The sequence below is a fragment of the Zootoca vivipara genome, chromosome 11, assembly GCF_963506605.1.
Source record: "Zootoca vivipara chromosome 11, rZooViv1.1, whole genome shotgun sequence".
In the NCBI taxonomy this organism is placed as follows: Eukaryota; Metazoa; Chordata; class Lepidosauria; order Squamata; family Lacertidae; genus Zootoca; species Zootoca vivipara.
In genome coordinates, this window is record NC_083286.1 from 27,375,927 (window position 1) to 27,391,095 (window position 15,169).

The 15,169-nt window shown below is 45.2% G+C and overlaps 1 protein-coding gene across 1 annotated transcript in view; it reads left to right on the forward strand.

The window, feature by feature from the left end:
* The first annotated feature begins 5,539 nt into the window (after positions 1-5,539).
* The window catches only part of MCTP1 (multiple C2 and transmembrane domain containing 1), a 174,594-nt gene continuing 164,964 nt past the window's right edge, over positions 5,540-15,169 (forward strand). The window contains exon 1 of the mRNA XM_060280199.1: positions 5,540-5,726. The gene's annotated coding sequence lies outside the window, so the exon portion shown is untranslated. The remainder of the gene's footprint in view (positions 5,727-15,169) is intronic.

Here is a 15,169-nt window from a genome sequence, read left to right on the forward strand (position 1 = left end):
CTGAAAGTTTATGGACAAGTTTCAAAAGCACTGGCCCTAAAACCAATCCTTGGGGGATTCCACTTCCTACATCTCTCCAGTCAGAGAACAGTCCATATATTCCTATTCCCTGCTTCTGGAATCCGGACACTTAACCAATTTCTGGTCCACAAGAGTACCTCTCCTTTTATTTCATGACTGCTAAGCTTGCTCGGGGAACTCCAGTTTATAAATCCCCCCACTGGGAGAACTGTCCATTTATCCATTTTAATCTGTTTTACTATCTTAACTTTTGTATGCTTTAAAGTATGGTTGTGCTCTAATGAAGATAAAAACTTAGCCCTGTTTTAAAAGAATTTCTAGCTTGCCTTAGCTAGGGTTGCCATATGTCCAGGATTTAACCGGCGAAAATAGCATGGGAGGGGGGAGGCTTCTGGAAAATCGACAAAATGTCCGGGATTTTGAAGTTGATTGCTCAACAACCTTGATTTTCATTAAAAAAGAAAAGGCTCGACAACTTTTCCATCCTGAATTTCACTTCTAGAAATATGGCAACCCCACCTTAGCAAAACAGCAGCAGCCCAGACCCTTGCCTGGATACCTCCTCAGAATGCCTCACTCTGAGGCGGGACCCCTCTTGGCCCTTCCTCAGTGTGAGGTGGACACTGAAGCGTTATGGTGGCATCAAGGCTGCCACAGCAGGTGAAACAACAAGCAAGCTTGCCTCAAGAGGGGCAATTTCCCACTCTTGCCACCTGAGACAAGTGTCTCAGCTTGCCTCATTATGCCACCAGTCCTGTCTTTGGGCATGCTAGGTAAAGGTAAAGGGTAAAGGGACCCCTGACCATTAGGTCCAGTCGTGACTGACTCTGTGGTTGCGCGCTCATCTCGCATTATTGGCCGAGGGAGCCGGCTGATAGCTTCCAGGTCATGTGGCCAGCATGACAAAGCCGCTTCTGGCAAACCAGAGCAGCGCACGGAAACGCCGTTTACCTTCCCGCTGTAGCGGTTCCTATTTATCTACTTGCATTTTGACATGCTTTCGAACTGCTAGGTTGGCAGGAGCTGGGACCGAGCAACGGGAGCTCACCCCGTCACAGGGATTCGAACCGCCGACCTTCTGATCAGCAAGCCCTAGGCTCAGTGGCTTAACCCACAGTGCCACCTGGGTCCCTCTTTGGGCATGCTAGCTCATCATAAAAGTAGGGAAACACATTTCTCTTGTATTTTTTTGGGGGGGGCATTTGGGTCAGTAAAGCACTTTTCTTCTTCCCATTCCCTGCTGTCACACAAACTAGCATGTTCTGATCCTATAGCTACTTGCAAAGCTAATATTGATTTCTGCCTTTTGGCTACCTAATTTGTATTATAGTTCTGCTTCCATTTTGCTATTCAAAATGGAACATCACAAAAAGTCAGTTGGAAAGTGAGCACCGCATTCAAAATGGGTAATAAACTATGCTTTGCTAAACCACCTATCCTGAATCAAATCAGGGGGGATAACCTCTGTAGATACACCATCCCTGCTTCTCTATCCCCACTAATTGAGTTGGTGTTTCACTCTAACGGCGGGTGGGCTCTCTCTCTCTGAGGTGCAGGTAGCTGTCCTCTTAGTTCCTATCAATAGGGAATGCTTTCAGAGACTCGCAGCTTTCAGTTGGGAAGAGCATATCATATGAGCATACCGCTGGAGGCGGAGAATGTGAGTCAAAAGCTCCCGGAGAAGCAGCACGCGTAGCAGAAAAAATCCACAGTTCTGGGGATTTCAGTCAAATTAGTTTTACAATAAGTCACTTGCCTGAAATTTCTGAGCCTTTCCTTCCATGCTGTAGAATCCATTTGCAAAATCCTAGTATTTTTTGTGACTGAATAAAACCTCTCAGGTGGCCTGAGGCCCCTGTAAAAACAAACAAACAAACAAACAAACACACAGCTGGAGATGGCTGGAAAGAGAAGGCATTGCAGTGGCTCAAGGCAGTCATGCAGAACAGGTTGGAGATCCAAGACTGGGCACATTTCTGTGCAATGAAAGAGAATATGACATTTGTGCTACTATAAATAGAACATGCTCTTTTGGTCTAAATTAAAATGCTGAGCATCCATTTCTTCCCAACCCCTAAATGAAAAGGCAAATATAATCTCAGTAGAATCTGGTATCTACAAGTTGATGTGAAAAAAGTATAGTCTTTTCATTATGACTCATTGTTCCTAAATGTGATTGCAGCGGGGGGGGGGGGCACTGAGGGCAGAATAACATGATGTAACATTTGATAAGTCGTTTGGGAATCATATAACCCATTTGCATCATCGGACAAGAGAAAGTAGGCTTTGGATGTGACAGAGGGACTGGCCTGAAACATGAACTTGCCTCTTCTTTGTCTCTCTCTCCACTCCATTCTCAAAACACCACTGGCTGCATTGACAGATGGCTGGAACCGCAGCTGCTGAACCAGCAGAAGAGCTCCCTTCATTTTCCATTGCAAGCAGCTTCTTCGTAGGAAACTAGAGCTCTCGGGTTGAAACAGTGATGAGGGACCGACTGCATGCTATTTCAATATTGTGATTAGAAACCATATCTTTTTTTTATATAAAAAAACCTAAGTGGGGGTGAGGCTATTATCATCAGAATTCCATCCCGTTTCCCCATTGAATTGGGCTTTTAAAAATACATATAAGAATCTGCATGATTTGATCTCTGATTTCTGCAGTAATAGTCCAATGCTCTGTCTAGGATGCCCAACTTTTCTCTTGGTCAGAGTACTGAAATAAACTGTGCAATACATTTGTCTCCTCTCCTGCTATCCAATATTGCACAGGATCCAATATGGGATCCAGAGGGCAGCTTTTGCTTAGTTGCTTCAGCAAAGGTTGTTGAAAATGTCCTGGTTCCAGTGAACCTGCTTTGGGTTGTCAAAACACCACTTGCAGAGCAATGTTTCTGAGGACTGGCCCTATCATTAGGCAGAGTGAAATGCATGCGCCAGACCACAGAGACAGAGGGGTGTTGATTCCCCTGGCCATTCCTCCTGAGCTGTTCCCATCCTCCCAACCTGGTGCCCCAGCAGTGCCGGTTCTTGCATCTTGCTATCCTTTGCAGCCTGTCTGTGTTGTCTAATCACCTTCTTCCAATGCATTACAGTCAGTGCCATTGGGGAACACTCCCAACCAAGTAAGCAGGCAGATTGGTAAGCCTGCTCAGGCCATGTGCTCCAGCATGCATCATGTGTGTGCACATGTTGCTCTACTCATGTGATACATGCTGTTGCTGTTGCATAGGAGCAGCTGTTTGAGTGGGCAAAGAGTGCAGGAACTAGGTGGAGTGGCAAATGAATGGCAACAAAATCTTGGTGGCCAGAGCAGCTGCGTTTGCAACATATTATTATTTTTCCATATTAAATTTATATGTTGTCCTTCATCCAAAGATCTCAAGGCAGTTCACGACATAAAACATAGTGTGCCCTGGCCCTTTCATCTAGCTTACTGCCCTCAGAAGGGTATGTTCACATTACCGCTTACTCTGCATCCAGTGTGCTCCTACTGCTAGTTTTTGAAGCCACATTTACACTTTAGCCACAATCCATACCAGTCCTGTAGTTTATTGACAAATACTGTTGCTTGGTGTGTTTTCCCTTCAAACCAATTCAAATACGTAGAAATGAGGATGTGGAGTAAGCGGTAATGTGAACATTTGAGACTGCCATTGCACACGTGAAGATGAGTGCCCATGTGTAGATCACGGCATCACAAATAAATAGGATTTGGGGGGTTGCAGGGGTGGGGCAACCAAAAAGGTCATGTGGGTCAAATGAAGACATCACATCCCTCAGGTGAACTGCACTGTGCAAATGTGGCATGAAATGCGGGGAAGGGGGAAAATGACCTTGCTGTGTTTTAAGCTGCTAATGTGAATGTACCCTAAGGTTCATCAGGCAACCTGGTTGGCTCTGTGTGTGAGTGAGTGAGTGAGAGGGACAGAATATTGTCCTTCACCTCCAGCAGTAAAAGAATGTTGGGCCAGACCTGTGTACTGGTATTGTGCGGGGTTCAGGCTGGTGGGATCTACTAAAAAAAAAAAACCTAGCAAAACCCACACAGATCAGCCAGAGATCTACTACCCTTTTGCAAGGTACCCTCTCCAATGCCTCCAGTGGAGCTTCTAGGAGCCAATGAAAGTGACAAAGACACAGGATAAAAAGGAAATGCCTCTTCCGCTTTTCACACCCGCCCCTCTAACTTGGCTTGTGGGCTAGCACGACGACGAGTTGGGCGTGTCTGCCTTGTCTCCCGGTTATCTCATTCCATATGCATCCTTCCTCTACCGGCCAGTACAAACCAGCGTCTCTTGTTCCCCTTATCTGCACCCAGCACCTCTTGATCCCGCCCTGGAGCGTTCCTCCTCTTCTTCTTGCACCTCCGTGAAGCGAAGGCTGAGCTCTGCAGACCGCCCATCTTTCATGCTGACCCATGGCCGCGATCATCATCCTCCCCGCCTCCACCCCGCTTTTGGCCAGCTGCCTCCAGCGAGCGCACACGTGCCTCTCATTAATCTAATTCCCCCTCCCCCTCCCCCAGTCAGTCAGGCATCCGGCACGAGCCTGCGCGGTCCGTGTGACTTGTCTTAGCAGTTGCGAGGAGGGCGAGAAAAGTCCGGCGCGCGAGACACAAAGTTCGGTGGAGGCGCGTTCCTTGCTCGCTTGCGCGACGCCTTACGCGACGACGGCTGCTGCTGCTTCCTCCTCCTCCTCCTCTTTCGCGCCCACTCGCGGCTGCCACCCTGCGGGTGGTGCACCCAGACTGAGCAGCAGCCGGGCTGATCTAGCCACCTATCGCGGGGCTGAGACGGCCAGCACACAGCCTCTTCTTTCGGCCGGCCTGGATTGAAGCCTCCAGGCTCCACCGGGCTCTGCTGCTGTTGCCTCCGCAGCAGTAGACGCCGGCGGTGGTGGCGTTTGTGGAGAAGCGGGAGGAGGCGGCCAAGAGAAGGGGAGGAGGAGGAGGAGGCGGCGGCTATGGAGCCTGAGGCAGCAGCAACGGACAAGCCCACCAGCGACCCCGAACCGGCGTCGTCGTCCTCGTCCTCCTCCTTCCAGGCCCGGCTGTGGAGAAACCTGCAGCTGGGCGGCAAGAGCAAGGGCAGCAGCGGCAAAGCGGGAGCCGCCGAGCGCCGCAGTGCGGAGACCTCGCCGTCGCTTCCTCGAGCTCGAGCCGAGCAGCAGCAGCTGCAGCTTCCACCGCCGGCGGCAGCCAAGGGGGATTTGCTGAGCGGCGGCGCCGTCAAGTGGAGCGGCTTCAGGCGCAGGAAGCACGTGCTGGACCGCGTCTTCTCGTCGTCCCAGCCCAACCTCTGCTGCTCCTCGGCGGAGCCCCTGGAGGCCGTGAGCAGCGAAGCCGGCTCGGCGCTGCGCCGCCTGCGGGAGCACATCCTTCACCACCACCACCACCAGGGCAGGGGGCAGCCGCCGTCGCCTCAGGGCCGGCGCCCCGACGACGCGCGCGCCGCCTCCTCGGCATCGTCTTCGCTCTGCCCGTCGCCGGCTGCCCCCGCCCGAGCCGACAGGGGGCGCGGCGGGGATGGCCCCCCGCAAGCCGAGAAGGAGGAGGAGCCGCCGCAGCAGCCCCGGCATGGGACTCACCTGTCCCACCAGAAGAGCTCCTCCCTACCGGGCACCGCTTGCTTGGAGCAGCTGCTGCAGGAGTCGCCCACCAAGGGCAAGGCCAGAGCAAGGGAGGGCAGCGGCAGCCCCGCGGTGAGTCCCGGGAGGGGAGGGGGGCGACCTTTGGTTCCCCAGTACTTGCGTGGATGCTGGAGGTTCCCCCTTCGGTTTGGGAGGCAGAGGGCTTTGTTTTGGCAACTTTCCCCCGACTCAGGGTCAGGAAAGGGTTAAAAGGGCATGTGCTTCGTGTCTGAATCCGGATTTGTTTCACTTTAAATGTGATGGAGGAAAGGACAAAGAATTCAGTTATTGCTCCTGCTCATCTTCATGCATGCATAGGCCGGGGTATCTGACTGCGGACTTCCATGACAGTACTAGATGGAACACAGGAAACTTTGGCCTAAGTTGGCCATGGATTGATATCTATACTCCAGGGTATACAGGTAGTTGTAGTTTTGTTTTATGTAACCATACAAAGTAGGCAAACTAGGTGCCAGAGTGTGCGAAATGTGGCAAGGTTTGGCAAGGACCACGAGAGTCGATATTTTTCTTTTTTGAGGAGAGGAGTGCATTGGTGGCTGTTGCTCCAGCCACAATTTCTCAGTGTATCAAAAAGTGTACACCCTTGGCCCAAGGGCCAGGTGTTAACTTAGGAGCAATTCACCTTGACATAATTGGGTAGCTTGCTAGATGTTCAGCTTTTTCTGGAAAAACACACACATTTGCCCTGTAAAAGAGAAACTTTGAGCATTGTTTTCCTTTTTTCTGTAGCTCTGTGGTATCTTCACCAAGTTAACTTGGCAACATTTTCTTTGCAAAGTTTTCCTTTTTTTAGGGGTGGGGAGTGGAGGAATTTTGGTTCAGGTGTTCTTTAATTCTGGAGAAAATGTTTTACACTTGGTTATGTAGGAAGGTGAAAGGTGTTAACACCTGTACACATAAGAATGTGCAGTTGGCTCACTTTCTTAAACAGCAGGCTTGAACACTGGAAAGTGGTCTTGACATGGAAGTAATCTGCATGTGTGTTTACTGGAGTGCAGTTAGCTTGGGTGTATAACGTCTGGCAGTAGAGAGATAGTGTAAATTAGAGTTGGGAATATTTGCAGTAGTTACAGTATTTGGATTTTCCCATCCTATATGATGTCAGAGCCTTTGTCAGCAAATAAGCTCCGAATAAGGTGTCTAAATTTAAATGAAGAAATGATGGCTCAGGCAGGACACATGCAGAGAACCAATGCTGCTTCTGTGCAGGTAACTTATTTCATTCATGCTTACTGTGAGATGGGTGTGAGATATTGAGTGCATATAGACTTACTCTATAAGTCTGCAGCTACATTAACAGCATGATGCGCAAAGTACAGTAATTTGTAGTGTCAGTATTTTGAGACTGAGGCAAAGCTACTTGTTCCATCCTCTTGAGCAATCAATCCCCTTTTAGAAACATCATATATAAATATTTTGAAGACGAGATTTTTTCTTTTAAAAGGAGATATTTGTATGCCATAAGTTAAATATTCCTTAGCTAAATGGAAAATGTGCACAAACCAGGAGGAGTTCTACTTTCAGTACCTCTGAGAGACATCTGCCTCTCCTCCCTCCCAATCTGGATTATATCTACTTAAATGCCAACAATATTCTTAACCTTCATAAAGGAAAAAAATGACAGCCGTATTTAGGTAATTTTCACCCCCAAGCTGACTTTCATTGTATCTTATTTTATTTATAAATACTAGTACAGTATTTATAAACTGCCAGGTCATGAAGAAATATTGTGGCAGTGATACATATGCGCTTTATGAGTAAGACCTTCCAACTCAATAGGACTTACTTCTGAGTAGACATTCTGAGATCATGCCATTAACCTGCTTCCCTGGATCACTTTTTGTTTGAAAAAGCATGAGTCAAATTTGGATGTGTTCTGGGTGGGTAAAATGTCCTGAAATAAACCAATGGGTGGTGTGTTAGAAGACAAATCTGTTTCTTTGGGTTGGCTTTTGTTGGAAAAATCACATGGAGCATTTTTACTCCAATATGCTAACTTACATGGATTTTTAAAAAACGCCACCTTATCCCCCTCCATTTGTAAGATTAATTTGGTTGCCTTGTAATGTCTTTTGTCCCATGTGGTTCTTTACAGAAAGAAAACTATAAGTAGTAAGTGGCTGAAATATGGGGACGTTGTTTATTACTATGCAGGTGACAATAGATTAGAAGGATCGTGATAATTTTTTGCAATGAAACTACACCCTGGAGTGGATTTCAACCCTGTGTTTCATATAAAAAAAGTAATAAAATTTAACACTGGAAATCCTGGTCTAGGACCTGATTAATTGGTCACAATGCCTTGGAAATTAAGTGTACTGTTAACCTTATGTGCATAGTAACATGTACAAGTAACACTAAAATCTGTGATATTTCCTTTTTAGACCATTTGCTGTTGTTGTCACTAAATTTGTATACTACCCATCCATTCAAATTCTCTAAAAGCAAGATAAAATAAACCAGAACAGCATAAAGCTCAGCAACTCCCCTAAAAATATGTATAATAATCTATATGTTTCTGAAGTATAGACTTAATCCATTAACTCTTGATGTCAACATGATTCTCATGGTCAGTTGGAATGCTTCAAGTAGCAATTGGAGGGCTGCTGTCTGAAAGCATTATTACTCATGCTCTAATTCTTAGCACATTAACTTGGAAGTTAGCTCTGTGGATTGAAATGGAGCATGCTTCTAGGCAAGTGTGCATAAGACAACAACCTTTACTTTGCTACATCATATTATCTATGCTGCAGAGTTGGTTTCTTTAATCGTACATATACATTTAACACTTCTCTTTAGATTTTAGAAATTCCACTCTTAACACAAGATTAAAGATGAAACAGTTGTAAAAAATAGGCGGTTTTTCTATGTTTCTGTGAATTTAATTTAGTTTGTCCAGGAAGCATAATAGCAATGGGAAGGCACTTAATGGTAGGTTTGTATGATGGAAAAGCTGAAGCTCATTAGAAGGATTATGAGAGATCAATGTTCTTTTTGCAGCCTATGGGATAGTTGTCTTTGGAGGGGGAAATCCTTTGTACACCTTGCTTGACATAATTATGCCCTGATAAAGGGTACAATTCTAAACAAATGGCACTAGTTGCATAATCTTTCTTCTGGAATCCACTCTTGCTGTTCTCTTGAGCATAATTTATTACTACTTTTGCTTACTCTTAATGCCCATGTGGTTACAAAAATCAATTATACTAGCTCCATCTGTGCACATACTTTTTTTTTCCCTTGGAGAAAACTTGATAGCTGAAAGCATAAAATCATTGCAAAGCACTGTGTCTTGGAAGCTCTTTAGGGCACTGTCAAAACAATGGGAGTTGAACTTCAAGAGCAAGCTTCCGAGGTCTCTAGACTCTAAAATAGGAAAAAGTGAGAGAGAATCTTAGGCAACAACTTTGTATACATTTGTGTTTTTCCCTTGGCTTCAGTAGACCTTCAATAATAAGCTTCTAGTCCTACAGCTATACAAATCAAATAGGTTTGGCTGTTACTAGTCATGGAAATAGGGACCCAGGTGGCGCTGTGGTTTAAACCACAGAGTCTAGGGCTTGCTGATCAGAAGGTCGGCGGTTCGAATCCCTGCAATGGGGTGAGCTCCTGTTGCTCGGTCCCAGCTCCTGCCCACCTAGCAGTTCGAAAGCACATCAAAGTGCAAGTAGATAAATAGGGATTGCTCCGGCGGGAAGGTAAACGGCGTTTCCGTGCGCTGCTCTGGTTCGCCAGAAGCAGCTTTGTCATGCTGGCCACATGACCCGGAAGCTGTCTGCGGACAAACGCTGGCTCCCTCGGCCTATAGAGCGAGATGAGCGCCGCAACCCCAGAGTCGTCCGCTACTGGACCTTTACCCTTTACCTTTTTAGTCATGGAAATGGGTGAGGCAGGGAGAAGAGCTCTCCAGGCACTCAATTCTTGATCTTGAACTATGTGTGGCAAAATAGCTGAAGAACACAGCTTGGTTAAACACCTGATTTTTCTCCCCAGAATTCAATAATTTGATCTAGGCATTGAAAGTGAATGGGGCAACAAATAAGGAAAAAATGCATTGGTCAGAAATAAAACGTGTGGCACTTTTTCTGGAAGTTGCATTTACAACCTTACATCATCATCTGAAGACCCCCACCTGCACGCTTCCTTCATTATAAGTCTGCATTTGAAGTTGTATAGCCTGGGAGATAAGAAATTTGTATCTCAGGGTGACAGGTTCTTCTATGTCCACTGAGGTGTACCATTCCTGTGGCAGAGAATCTTTCGCTGGCAGACTTGCTTTTGAGTATTATCCTTCACTTTCTTCTTGTTGGTATTGTTCTACAAAAAGGGGAGGAATGCAGAGATGTCTATTTTTGTTATTACCCTTGGCACTAAATTATCTCCATCCAGAAAGCATGGTGGATGTATTTTGAATACCATTGTTATATGCCTATCTAATTTGATCTCCTCACAGAAAAAGTAGCTTACACGAGCTTTTTAACATCCCTAATTGTGTGTGCACTCAGACCATTGCCTACTTAAACATTACTGTGTGTGTGTGTGAATGTAATAGAAAATGACTTACTTAAGGAGAGAATTGGAATCTTAGCATATGCAGAAGGGCAAATCTCTCAGGTGTGTTTTGGGATTCCCCCCCCCTTCCTGTTGCCCAGTTCAGTATCTTAATAATGCTAAAAGAGCCTTACTGGTACAGAGCAAAGGCCCACCCAGTTTTGCACTCTAGACTCGGTGACTAACTAGATGTTCTGCAGGCGGGACTTCTATTGCCCTGAGGGGAACAGTGTTCTCCCCACTTGTGCTCCCCAGCAACTGGTATTCAGAGACACACGTCTGTTCTGCTCTGTGCTCCATTTAGAAGAAGAGCTGGATGTAAATATAATACCACCTTCAGTATCACAAGGGGAAGTCGGCCTACTTAAGGGTTATTGGCTTGCTTCCTGGGAGGAGAAAGTGGGATAATGTACACCGAGGTCTAATACTTACTGTGAACCAATCTTCTGAGTTGTGGGTGCTGAACAAATTAATCTCTTGTAGTGCCTTGGAAGGAATATTCCCACCCCTCCCCTAGGAGAGAAATCCTTTATTTACAGTGTGTGTATGATAAGGATGGGAAACTGACGACTTGGCAAGGATCTCTTAAGCCCCCTACCTGCCCGCCAATCCCAAAGAGTCTTTACCACCCATGCTTAATGATGCATGCCAGCCTTTCCCCCACAGGGACCAGTGCAAAGAAATCAAAACAGTTTCCTCTCCAGCGTAAATTGCTATAGAGGTTCCAGAGTTTGCTTCTTCAGCACTCTGAGATTAAGAGTCTCATGCTCTACAAACTGGGCTATTAGGGGGTAGTCTTCATTTTCACCCAGGTGGCGCTGTGGTTAAACCACTGAGCCTAGGGCTTGCTGATCAGAAGGTCGGCGGTTCAAATCCCTGTGACGGGGTGAGCTCCCGTTGCTTGGTCCCAGCTCCTGCCAACCTAGCAGTTCGAAAGCACGTCAAAATGCAAGTAGATAAATAGGAACCGCTACAGCGGGAAGGTAAACGGTGTTTCCATGTGCTGCTCTGGTTTGCCAGAAGCGGCTTTGTCATGCTGGCCACATGACCTGGAAGCTATACGCCGGCTCCCTCGGCCAATAATGCGAGATGAGCGCGCAACCCCAGAGTTGGTCACGACTGGACCTAATGGTCAGGGGTCCCTTTACCTTTACCTTCATTTTCTGTTGCCTATGATTTTAAAACACACACAAACACACACAATATGTATTTTTGGCCTTTCATTCCCCATTCAATTTGTGGCTCTTGTTAGTGTTGTCTCTTAGTAGCTTAATGCAGCCCAGGGCAGAAAATTAAATAATACTCTTGCCATGGGCTCAAGGTTGACATGCTATGATTGACGCATTCAGTGGAATGAGACAGAAGAGTTCTGAGTTGGCAGTGTAGATTGCACCACCAGAGTGAAGCTGAGTTATGCATTCCTTCAAATGTGGATCCTGTGGACTTCAGGATGCTACCACTCTTGTAATCCCTGACTATTGGTCATGCTGACTGGAGCTGTTAGGACATGGGAGTCCATCAACTTCTGCAGCGTTACAGGTTTTGCATTCCTGATGTAGAATATTAGCATTGCCAATAGGTATTTTTGTGCCATATAAAAGGCAGGAAGGTTGATTTTATATGGGGTGCATGTTTGAACTTTGTGTATTTTGATGCTTGTATGAACTTTAATTTGTAGTACGGTAAGTGGTTGTATACTAGCTCTCTGTTTATTGCGATAGTTGACTATTTGTATGGAATTTCTTCTTTGTACGGGAGAATTAAAGAGTATAAACTGTCACCTGCACTTGGAAGGGATGCAATTTAATCCATCACCTCAAAACTTCACCTCACCATATTGTTGCATGTGTTGACATGACCTAAGATATTAGATAACACAAAGGAGGTAATCACTTGAATGGAAAAGGAGAGTTAAGTAGCGTATTTCGTATGGCAGACAAGGGAACCACTAGGAGGTAGAGCTCCAGAAATATGAGACAATAAGCTGAAAGATCTTGAATCTGAGCATGTTGCACATCAAATTTTCACTTTTGCACAGGCACATTTTTTTCAGTCTAAGAATTTGCCAAAAGGTTTTTTTTTGTTTTTTAAAAAAGAGTAAAAGCCCACCCAACATGATTAGCCTACCATAGGAAATTCAGTCTTAATGAAACACTTGAAGAGTGAATTCTGAAACAAATTGTGAACATGATGGTATTTTTCAGGATGTTCTTCAGGGATCCTTGTCAGTGTGGTGAAATGTTGCATACAAAATGTTACAGCTATAAATAGACTTTCTCACGAACACTCATTTCATTAGCAAGTAGATGTGCCTTTTTAGCTCATTTAAAATCAGCACGTAGATCTGAAACTGACAGCGTGCCAATCAGCAGATACAGTGCAGTCCTCTACTCAGAAGTCCATTGAATTCAGGGTAGTTCACTTCCAGATACAGGACTGCAGTACGAAACTTGCTGTGTTCTGTATATGACTAATATATCTATCTATCACGTTCTTTCCAGGAATATTCTCTTACATGGCAGAAACAAAGGTTGGTGGGGAGGTGCAGTTAAGCTAAATGGCGTAGGATTTAGTTAGGAAAACTACTTCTCTAGTTAGATTCTGTGTCCCCTGTGACTAATTTTGAGGGGTTTGTTTTTGGAGGCTTAAATGAGATACCTTTCTTGCTTCAGTGTGCCTCTATCTCTACTTTGTGGGAAGCCTGCAAGCAGGACATGAGCACAATGGCACTCTGTCCACCTTCGATTACTGCCTCTTGACAGTGAATGTAGAGCACAGCCATTGTTGGCCATGCTCTCTTCTAAGTTACTAAAAGTCAGGTGTGGGAAGCCTTCACTTTATGGGGCTGATCTGTCCTGTTCAGCCTTTCCAAGTGGCCCGCCAACCCTGATCCATTGGGTTGGTATCATTGCCTTTGGCAGCAATGCTCTTCCCATGTCACCTTTGAAACTAATGATTGCTCTTTTCCTGGGTTGTCATTGGAGAGAAGAAGCATAGAAGAGTGGAAACAAGGGGAAACAAGTGATTTTTATGTTGGGGGGGAGTAGTTGTGCCCATTTTTGTTTCGTCCATGTCTACCACTGACCTGCAGCCTCATCTGGTCAACCAAGAAACAATGCAGCTCCCGGGATGATGATGATGATGATGATGATGATGATAATAATAATAATAATTTTATTTATACCCCGCCCTCCCCAGTCAAAACCGGGCTCAGGGCGGCTCACACCAATAAAATTACAATAAAACATAAAAATCAATTGATTAAAATACAGTATTAAAATTTAAAATGCAGCCTGATTTTAAGTAGTCCATAAATCCAAGCCATGAGGGAGGAAAACACAGGGGTCAGACAAAGTCCAACCCAAAGGCCAGGCGGAACAGCTCTGTCTTGCAGGCCCTGTGGAAAGATGACAAATCCCGCAGGGCCCTGGTCTCCTGTCTACCACTGACCTGCATCATCATCTGGTCAACCAAGAAACAATGCAGCTCCCGGGATGAAAAGGTTTCCCAGCCCTTGTTATATAAACTGTAAAGCTACGAACATGAGTCTGACCAAACTGCGGGAGGCAGTGGAAGACAGGAGTGCCTGGCATGCTCTGGTCCATGGGGGCACAAAGAGTTGGACACGACTAAACGACAAAGAGCTCAGACCCGGATTTCCAGTTTTCTTTTCCAACTGATGTTTGTTGACAATCTGTGGCTGCTGAGGATGTTCAAGCCTCACTGGAATGTTTTTGGATGGACTTTCTCCTTAGATGTTAAAACATTTTTTGTTAGTACGTTTGCATACATGGTTTCCCTGATCATGCTGATATCTTCCTCTTGTTTCACAATGGCCATGTATTTTTGGCTCGGTTCCTATTGGCACTCAGTCACCTGTTTTGGTTATTAGAGGGAGTAATAGCTGCCAGTTCTGAACAGATTGCTTTAACTAATTATGTTATGCTGCATTATAAAAAAAAGTCCTGTCTATAGATTCCTTTTCATTCTGTCCATACCTTTATTTTATAAAATGATCCAATTATAGTGCCACATTGGAAACGTAATATTCAATTTGGTTCTTCGTGATAATATCCCGGGGGGGGGGGTGTAAGATAAAAAAAATCCCTGTGCCAAACATTTGTTTTTAAAATATATTTCTTTCTTGGCTGCATTTTGCTCTAGGGCATTTATTCATTTAAAATGTTTCCTTTGCTTAAATTTTACAGGAAATCAATTAATAAATAGCTTTCATTTTACTTATGAAAGACCTGTCTAACTGCATCTGTCTGAAGCAGGGTTATTAACTGTAATGACACAGGACAAAACAACAATGAATAGCAATAACCAGAGCAGTGATTTTTGTAACTTTTGTATTGGATTTCATCTAGAAGGTGCCTGCATTATTTTGCTGGCTATAAATTTGTGAAATTGCTAAAGCATCATACTAAGTCTGAGGTATCCATTTCCCTCTGAAATCAATCGGACTTGGCCCAGGGTAGGTGGGTGGGAATGATATAAGAGAACAGGGGAGCAAAATGTATTGCTCCACTTGCTCCTGTACTGCAGAAGAGTGATCTGACATGCTTTCACAAGGATTCTATGGTAGACTACAGTTACCCTTTGGTCACACTCTGGCTAATATTTGTATAATCCACTGTGCTGTCATTGTTGTTTCTCTAGAAAATCTTCTGGATGCAGATTCTTGATTCTCCTTGAGGCATTTCTCAGATGTTGCAAGTGAATCTGTGGTATATGGAAATGGGAGCCATGAACAACTACTTAGATGTAATTCCTTGCAGTGGAGAGAGAGCTTGTGAACCTAAAGCACACAACTGCTTTCCATCATTCAGGTTGGGCTAGAATGATCCTCGCGGTGCCTTCCAGCTCTATGATTCATGCTTCTGGCCCAATGTAAGGCACAAAAGTGGTGTGTCTGATGCAAATAGAAAGATGGTGGCCGG